The sequence below is a fragment of the Colius striatus genome, chromosome 1, assembly GCF_028858725.1.
Source record: "Colius striatus isolate bColStr4 chromosome 1, bColStr4.1.hap1, whole genome shotgun sequence".
Lineage (NCBI taxonomy): Eukaryota > Metazoa > Chordata > Aves > Coliiformes > Coliidae > Colius > Colius striatus.
This window is the reverse complement of record NC_084759.1, coordinates 163024945-163035177: the sequence shown is the minus strand read 5'-3', so window position 1 is coordinate 163035177 and position 10233 is coordinate 163024945.

Here is a 10233-nt window from a genome sequence, read left to right as displayed (position 1 = left end):
GTTTGTAGTCCTAATTCTCTCAGCTCTGTGCTGCTGCTCTCAGCCGACTCTGCTGTTTTGTTAAATGCATGTTGAGCTTGTTGGAGTTATATCAATGCACAACTAATGTTATGAAAATAGAGTATATTCACTTATTTTATACATCCAAGTGTATTCCTATTCAATATAAGATTTTTTTTTGCAAAATATATCCCTAAAAGCAGGATCACAGTAAAGATGTGCATAGGCTATCTAAGTCAACTGGTGTTTAAATGAAATTGTCAGGGTTACAGGTAATGTATATTGAAACTCAAGTGATTAGAGAGAGCATGGGATAGTACTGTGATGCTTTCAACAGAATCCACGTTTAGGAAAAAAAAATCCACAACAACAGCAGTCTTATTTCTAATCCAGTCAATCTTACTGGTTTTTGTTATGCTACGGTCAAATTGCAAAGAAAAAAATACAACAAGGCTCGTCAGTTTAAATTTGTAACTGATTTCAAGATGTTATAAGAGTAAATTTCATTTTGTTTTAGTTACAGTTTGTTGATACTTTGCTTATTTGTTGGGTTGTTTTTTTTTTATTGTTTTGTTTTGTTTTGGTTTTTTTTTCCCAGAGTGTAGAGCTGGTTTACTCCCTTTAAAGTCAATATGAAAAATCTTTTCAACTGCAGTGGCAGCAGGATTTGGATTTGGCTCTCAGCTCCCAGCCTATCACAAAGGAATTAAAATGTCAGCAGACTTTCTGACATTTCTGGTGGAAAAAAAAAATAGAGGAGAAGAAAAATACTTTACATCTGGAGAATTGCTATCTGCTTTGATTTACTTCTCCTCCCTTTCCCCTGTCACATTCCAAGCTCCTTCAGATGAGTGAAATGTCAGCCTCTTTGAAAGCAACAGTCTCTCAGGTTCATAAAGGCAAAGTAAATTAATTGAAATAAAGAAAGACTTGCATGGCTGTGATTAGAACAGGATACAACTCTTTGGGCACCCCCTGCTCCTTCTTGCTTTCCTCTCTGGCCATTAGTTACGAATAGAGGGTGGATGGGGGGAAAAGGGAAGATCAGGGAAGCACATTTCATATCAACCGCAGAACTACCAGTATACCCAAACCAAACTCATAGGAACCCCCAAATTTTCTTTATTCCCACTTGGGACGATAAACTTGGAAACAAAAATAGCAGATGCATCCATTTTGTAATCGTTCAGTGGAATAAACAAACTTAACTTTGACAACATTAGGTTCAGTTGAAAACAGAACCCTTACAGCAGATTCTTACAGGGCTGATTGAAAGGAAGGCTGTCCTACTTGCCACTAGTAATAAACATTAATGTTTAACACATACCTATACTCCAATTTGTGGTTTCCTAATTTTATTCTCCTTCTAAAAATTGAGTTCAACTTTGGCCTGAGGAACTGGAAAGAGTGTTCTGGCTATAATTTATCTTTTCTCTTTCTTGTGGTCTATTTAGACAGTAGTAAAGTGAAACTTATGATTTAAAATAATGAAAAAAAATATTCTTACAGGTAAAGATATTAATTTTACATAGACACTTGTGACACACTAAGAAAGATGAAGGAGGTGGAAATACAAGTTTTTTTTTTTTTTTTAATCAAGTTAACTTGTTTCCAGCTCTAAAATATATCCTTTTTTAAAATTTATATTTTTATTTTTATTGTTTTGTTTAATTTCCACATAATAATTTTAAGGTATTAAATATATAGAACACATCAAGGTGATTTCCTGATAATTTTTTATAATGCCATCATTAGTGGATAAAGAAGCAAAAGCTTAGCTGTCAAACCATTTTTATTATTGCCTTTCTTCCAGTTTATTTATTTATTTTGATAGAATTTACTATAATTGGCTTGTGAAATCCAGTAAAAAAAACTTCATTTTTACACAACTTTTTATGTCAAGAGCAAAATTAAACAATTCCTAAGGATTTGTTACAGTGACAGAATACTTGGGGAGAATAAACATCCATTTTGAAGACCTTACAACAATTGCAGATGCTTAAAGCCTCCAAAACAGAGGGGGAAAATAAAAGACTACATCACCTTCCTGCTGATTTTATGTAATTGAAAGGAGTACAATTCTAATTAATTCTTCATCTGCAGTTTTAGCAATGGAAATTATTTGTTACATGTTGCTAGCATAACTTTACACATTAGACAAACAGGTATTCAACCCTTCATTAAACCTGAGGTGTGATAAGTTGCAGGCCTGCATTAAGCTTGTCATGCTCTTGCATCAGCCTCGTCTCAAAGAATGAATGATAGTCTGTTGGTTGCAGTGTTTCATTTAGCTAATGAAAAAGTATCTTCGTGTTAGATGTCAAGTACTACAACGGGTTCACATTCTGCCACTTTTATTTAGTAGTGCTTTACTCCATGAGTAGATGCATTGATGTGAGTGAGATTACTTACATAGGCCAAATTGTGAATCACTTGTAAATGTTTATTCACAATGGCCCCATTCATGAAAAGAGCTGCTCAACACAACGTGAGTAATCGGTTAGTAATCAGGCCCATCTTAAGGTACTATTCAGTTCTGGTAAGGGTGGCAGAATCTGGCCTGTGCTGGCTTAAGGCCAAACTCAGATTTTTTAACCAAGATGAGTGGCTCCTTATTCCACAAACAGTGCAAATAGAGCCAATGAGAGTATTGGTAGGATTCTTTTTATAAGAAAATTCTAGAATAGAGGCATTTCAGTATATGTAAATAATTTGACTAAGTTTCTATGCAAGGTAAATGATTTTATTTTCCACTGGACTATACTCCCACACTTGACAGGACCTGTGTTCCTGTGCTTTGATATTATCCACTTAATGATTTCTTAACATGAGCAACTAATCCTTTTGCTGCTGCTTCAACATGTGGTGAATGCCCTAAAAACAAAAGAGGGCGATTTACATAGCTTTCCTGCCAAGTACTTTAACTAATGTTTGAGATATATGATCATCATGCAATGCTGAGAAGTAAATTTATAGAACTTCTGGGTAAAGAGTCCCTATCCTTTTAAAGAGAAAGTGAAATATTGTTGTAATTATTACTGCGAAGAATTTGTGATGACATAACACTGCACTGTTGTTTGTCCTATGATTGATTCATCAGCAATTTAAAAATGTTTGAACAAATTTTTGAACAGATGTAAGTTTAGTAATGAAATCCAAAAATCCTCCTTAAGATTTGTGCAGACTCATATGATTGACGGACAATATCACATTTAGTTGCTGAAGACCCCATCTCCTTGCCATAAAGATGGTCAGAAAAGTTTGACAAAACTGATTTCTACCTACAATTTAATCAGTAGTGTTACATACCATGGAAACATATCAGCAAAGTAACCTTGTGTTGCTGAGAATAAGCTCAAATTAACTATATTTCTCACTCCATTTCTTTACTGTTATAATATTTTACACTGTGAAGTGTTGAAAAAATCCATTTCAGTATGTTAAAGGCAATTTATTTGGACTGTGAACATTATGGTAGGGCCTTGAATATATAATTTAAGAAATATGACCAATACTGAGCATTTCGTACTGAGATACTTTAGCATGATAGAAGTAAATTATTTTGTATTAAAGAGTTATTTTGGGGAGAAGCATCTCTAATAACAGATTTCAGGTTTTCTTTCCCTGCATTTTTAAGGCAGCATGAGAGCAGAACATTAAAAGACAGTGACAATCAGACCAGTGAATCTAACAAACTCCTGAAGAACAGCCGCTCTCTTTCGTGCCACAAGCTCGTTAAACCCGATACAGTTGTGGAATGCAAATGAAGGACATATCACAACTCTCTCAGATAAGATGTATTTGAAATATTGTCTCTTTTGTACCACCTATTTTTACTCCAGTTGAATAACAGTATAAAATGTACATAAGTCCTTACTAAATCTGTTTATTAAAATGCAGCCCACGCATGAGATGTCATTGTTTTTTCAATATATAAAAACGCCCAAATAGGTGAGTCTTTAAAATGCACTATCATCTCAAAGAATAAGGGTTGTTGTGAGGTTTCACGTGATAGCTCAGAACTTCAACTTAGCTCATGCTGCCCACATTTGTAACAATGACCATTTCTATAGGAATAGAGACTAGACTAGACTAATAAATACATCAGTGTATAAGCAATAGCGTTTTTTAGCTTGAAAAACATAATTTCAGAGACTGTAGGTTATGGAATTAGGAGAAAGATCATACTTTCTGTCTATCTTATATTGTGGAACTTGATGACTTATGAGATGGTGTTACATGACTCCTTTTTCATGCTTGAGTTCTAACTACAGCAAACCTCCATAACCTAACAGCTTGAAGTTTCATCTCTCATAAGCTGAGGCAATAATGCTTTCTTCTTCTATTAATTATGAAAAATCATTGAAATATTCTTGATACTACCTACCTTGTATTCTTGTGAGAATATCTACATGCATGTACCAACCACAGTTTAGTATAGCTCCACTGTCATTACAGTTGGGCAAAGTCTTCTGCTGTAATCCAGTAGTTTCAAAGGATTTGATTCTTACCCATGAAGCTACTCTGTAAATGAGCAATTTATTGATCTGGAGAGAGATCAGTAAGAGGTTAAAGCCTTTTCTAAAATTTATTTTCAGTTAAAAACCAAAACCTTTTGGTGTTCTTTTTTGTTAAATCCAGGCTGATTATGATTTACATACTACTCATAGGCAAGAATATGGTCCCAGTTAACACTTTCTTAATGTTTTAGCCTGTCTGAGAAAGAGAAGGTTACAGTTAAAATGACAGCTTTGTTAAACACTGTCCTCAAAGAGAAGTATCTGAATCTGTGTAACACTATATTTACTCAGGTGAATTTACTCAAATGATTTTGTTTTCATTATCAAAAATGGAAAGCAGCTGAGATCTTTAACAGTGAAAAAAGACAATACAAAACATATTCATTGCATTTTTCTTTCAAAGTGATATTAAGGGAACAGCTCAGCTTCTGGAACACTAAGAACGATTTTCTCATTACTCTTTATAAACATGTTAATATATAATGGCATGCATATTAACACATGGAAAAATCTGTCAGATGTCACTTGAACACATATGATAAATAAAATACTGAATGATTTTGGGAGCCTTTTAGAAAAAGGTCTGGAATAGAGATCTGAGTTAGTGAGTATTATTTAGCAAATGCTTAAGTAGTATATACAATGAGAAAAGAAGAAAATACACTCATTGGATAGGACTTTATTGAGTATTTAGAGCCAGAAAAATCAGTGTTGGTAACAAGGGATGAAATTTCTTTAACTCTACTCAAAAATCTCTTTATGATCAAACCTTAATTGAACTTAACAGGAATCTTGCCAGTAACCTCACTGGGGAGCAGAATATTATCCCTAATAAATGCTTAATAGATTTCCTATGCTAAATCAAATTGTCCTGGAACAACATTACTTAGTTTATATTAATAATTTTTGTTCTCATATAGTCCATTCTGCTATTTTTAAAACACTGAATTTTATTAAATCAGTGTCTTCTATCTTATTTACTACAGTAGTTTCCATATTTGTGTCTGACTTTTTTTGTTTTTTTTTTTTTTTTTAAGAATTGGAGAAATATGAATTCAGCAATGCTTTTTCTTTTTAGGGATACCTGTTCTAAGGGAGGGCAGTTAGTTTTAGTTTGAAAACAGTTCTATGCATATGCTAAATCACTAGTCAGAGGGCAGAGCATTAACCCTTATATAAACTAATTGGGCTAATTCTTTTCTGGAATTCAGGCAAATAATGTAACTGAGATAAACAAAGAGTCACTTATATGTCCACATTTATCTACACTTCCTATTTATACTGCTAAATGCTTAAAACAACACTGGCCCATAAATTTGCCTTTTCATTCTCATTCTTTTGGCAGTGTTTCCTACATGCTGCACTTTCAAGAGTGCAGTTTGGTCTCCTCTCAAATAAATAAGAGCCATGGAAGGAAAAACTGCAGTTACAAAGTAGTTCTAACCCATTAAATGCAGATGGCCCACAGGGGGTTTAATCATAAGAGAGAGAACACACATCATGCTGAAATATAGAGCTGTTTTCTATCACTTGTTACCATTTGAATGTCTGTCCCAGGAAAGTGAATTCAATATATCTTCCTGGCCATCAGTTGCCCTCTGAATACTCCTTCTCTCTCTGATGTAGCTAGATTTCCCTTTAGAACATACAGAGATGAATGAGCTCTTACCACACGTAGAAGTGAAAGAAAACATTTCTTTCTGCACCAGAACAGATGAGATTCATCATTAAGAGAATGGATTTGACCTTGTCAAGTGGACCAAAGCAATTTATAAACAAACTCCTACAGGGGAGGCTACTTTTGGCCAAGTACTATATTAGCAGTGTTTTACTTATGCCCGCTGCTACCTTACAATAACTTCACAAACAGGCTGACTTCCTGAAATATAGGGTGCTGAGAGATATCACAGATGTACCCAGAAACACTGGGATAGCATAAGGTTACTTCTCTCCCTAGAGGCTGTATAGAAATATGTCCACCCATCTTGCTATCTCATACTTGGCAAACGTTGCTGATCACTACCCAAATTAAAACTCCATTTATGTTTGGCATTTGTATTGAAGAATGTATTTATACTTCAATTTGACCTTATTATATCACTGTTTGTGTGAGCAACACCCGTATGGAAGACACTCTCATATGAAAGGCAGTGTCTCATATGAAACTGAATGGTATCTACATATTAGAACACTAGTAGAGTAACAAAAGCAATTCGGTGTGTGTCTTTTATTTCCAATGTTGGAAGAAGTATATGGAGAGTCAATGGCTTCCTACAAAGTTGTTTAGACTAGCTGATACTGTAATTTCTAATAACTCATCTATCTTTAATATGATGCTTAAGTTGCAGGTAAGAATTTAAACTCTTCTTCTCCCAAGCCCGTGCCTCATATGCTTTTAAAGTAGGAGCAGTGTTTCAGTGGTTACAAAAACACAATGGTCCATCTCTTTTTTCCTGTCCAATAATTAAAAGAAAGTTGGAAAAATAAGGATATTCAATGGCTCAAAGACAACCGTGTTGTGTGGGAAGACTGTATGCCAGCCCAAGGGAACAGCTGCATGGTAAAGTGGAGTAAAGATTCACCAGATGTATAAGCTACATATCATCAATAAGAAAGCTTTTACTATGGCTTCTAGGACATACCTCCCTATCTGTATTAACCTTAATCATGCCATCAGAGCTGACAGTATTATCATCTACTCTCTGTCTCCAAGAAAAGTAATCACAGAATGTTTGTAGAAAGGAGCTGACCAAAATATTCACTGTTCTCTTAGACTCACTTTTTTTATGGTATCTATCCAAACAAAAGAGGTGAAGTTACCATTTACCTGAAAGTCTACAGTAATAAGCCTGTGTATAGTGATAATGTTTTATTGCACTTTGTGCTGATACTGCTTTAGAAATCATAGCTGGAGTTGATAGTGAGAAGGAGCATTCCGATACTTAGAAGATCTAATAGACTATACTTGGACTTGTCCAAGCCACGACATCTCCCAAAGCTTTCAGAAAGCATGAATTCATCATTTATGAGTCTTATGTGAATAGCCCAGAGCTTGATACATATTTTAGCTCAGCAGAAATCTATGCTGTCCAAGTCTTGCCTACTTCATCATAAAGACTCTTTAATGTTCAAAAAAAGAACAACAGTCTCAAGTATGTTTCATTGCCAGGAGATAACAATACTGACCCTCTTGAGGTCAGAACAATGAAAAGAATTTCCCAAGTCCTTAGAAGCTATTATACTGCATACATTCATAGCTGCTTAGCAGATTTATATATTATTCTTCAGTAGGTCAAGTTCTCAAGGTCTTCTGCTATTAGGCTGAGAAAAGAGGAAAAGACACTTGCCCTCCTCTTATAGCTATTATTAATTATTTATCCACCTCGCTCTCTCAGTGTGTGCTAGGGATTTCTGGTATATCTGGAGATGAGTGATCCAGTTCTGAAGTTAATTTCCCTAGTTTTATAATCATGTCTCTGCTCTCATTTCTAGAGCTGTAAAGAAGAACACAGTCAAGACCTTGGGCCCTGGACCAAGTATACTTAAAATTAAAATATACATTACTGAAAAAGATGGCCACAAAGAACAAGTGATAGAGCACTACTCTGTAACTTATTTATCTTAACTCACATTTTTTTTAAGTATGCATCTGTTTACACTCTTTAAAAGGAAGAGCAAAGTTCACAGAGAACTTTTATTACCCTGGGAAGAAATACATCTTTTTATAAAGAAGAAAGTACAGTTTATTTTCTACCCTAAATGAAACAAAACTGAATCTGTTTATCTTTTCACTTTTGCACCAGGCAGGAACCATCCAAGGTGGGTAGTACTTAGTGAAAAGTATTCTGCTATGTCTCAAAAATTCTATAAAAGCATTAATTCATCTTGAAATCAAAGCTCACAGTATTGGTCTGCCTGAAAGTTCATTAGAATGTTTGTAGATGTGATATTTTGCTGTGTTAAATTTGCTCCTGTGGATTAATGGGGTAATTACATTTCTATTGTCCTTCACCTTTACTGTTTCTGCTTGAAACCATGACCTAGGATAAAAAGTACTATTTTCCATTTATTCTGTGTGTCAATATTCAGCTGAGAGACCTTGGGAAATTGTCAGAGGGAAGAAATCTATAAACTGCAATAGATTGCTACAGAAGACGTTTCGTTTATTTTAACTTCTCCACCTTCATTTCTCTTTGGCAACCCATATGCATATATAAATGTTGCTGCTACTTTCCAATTTGAGTTAAGAGCTCTTTGTTATTACATAAAACATTTCTGTTACATTTCTATAGCATGTCAAAGCAAAATCAATTCAGTTTTAAGTCTTCAAGGCTTTACATATCTTTGCTTTTCTTTTGTTAATATGCAAACTGGCTGTCACTCATTGTCTCTGCTTCACCATTGTTTGCGAAGTTGTTGTATGGCAATTATATGGTCTTTTTATATACCCCCAGTAGAGTATTAGAGTCTTCCCATGCATTGATTTTGCTGACTCAAAAATGAGTTGTTTTAAATTGTTTTCCTTGTTTTATAGGATGTTATGGATTTGTACAAGAATGATCTACTGTAATTCCTTTTCCTGAATATTCAGCTCATGACACCTCGAAGCAGAAAGTGACCATAATTTTATGCAGAATAATTAGCACAAACAACTTTGTACAATACTTTGTGTAGGCCACCAGATTTATGACCTCCTCTCAGTTTTCTCTTTTAGTTCTCATTCTACATGAAGCTTCCACATTTGTTTCCCTGTGGGTGACTTACATCTATTCATCTACCCTATTGTGATAAACTAGTCTTCTTTATCATTATACAGAATTCATTTTGTTTCTCAGTTGCTTCCTTCTCTTCATTAGTCTAGCACTTTTTTTCTGCTTACAGACCTAATATAATTTCCATGTTCTAGTCAACATATTTTCCCTAATAAGTGTGTATATTATTTGCTCTTTCAGATACTGTTTCATATGTGATTGAAGACTTCTTTCAATGTTTTCTTTCAATGTTTACTGTAGAAATATTGTCAGTCTCTAGCTTTTACGAACAGCATACTCTGGGTCCAAATACATTGGTAATGCAAAAATTATGGTAAAAATGAATTAACCACAAGTTGTATATTTTACCCTTTGAATTATGGAGGAGTGAAAAGCAATGGACATCTGCCTGGGTCTCATTAATTCTTTATCATCTGCCCTTCTGCAAAATTCAAGGAGCACGAGGAAACAGGACTTGATTACTGCATCACTGCAAAAGTATCTCATGAGGAGAACCTCAACAAGCAACTTTTTATTTGACCAATACATGAAAAAAGATCATATACTGAATATGGTGAGATCAGTAGAAAGTGAAGAACTATATGAACTATATGTTGCCAAGTGATTGATTTGGTTTTTAGCATGTTATTCATACAGAATAGATTGATTTTTGCATATCCCACATAACATATTTCCTGTTAGTTTTACTAGTCATGATGTATAATTTTCTTTCTTTGTGGAATTTTACGTAAAGAATCTAGCCATCACATTTCTTCTGCCTTATACTACAGATATATAAAGCTGTACACATTTTTAATAATAATACAAATCAGGTTTTTCAAGGTAGGATTAGAAACCATCTTCTCTATACTTGCCCCATTTTTATTCCTTCTTCCCTAAGAATTTGCCCAGTGAGTTTTACTTTGCCTAAATGATAGGAGGTGAGAAATGATTTTCCAGCT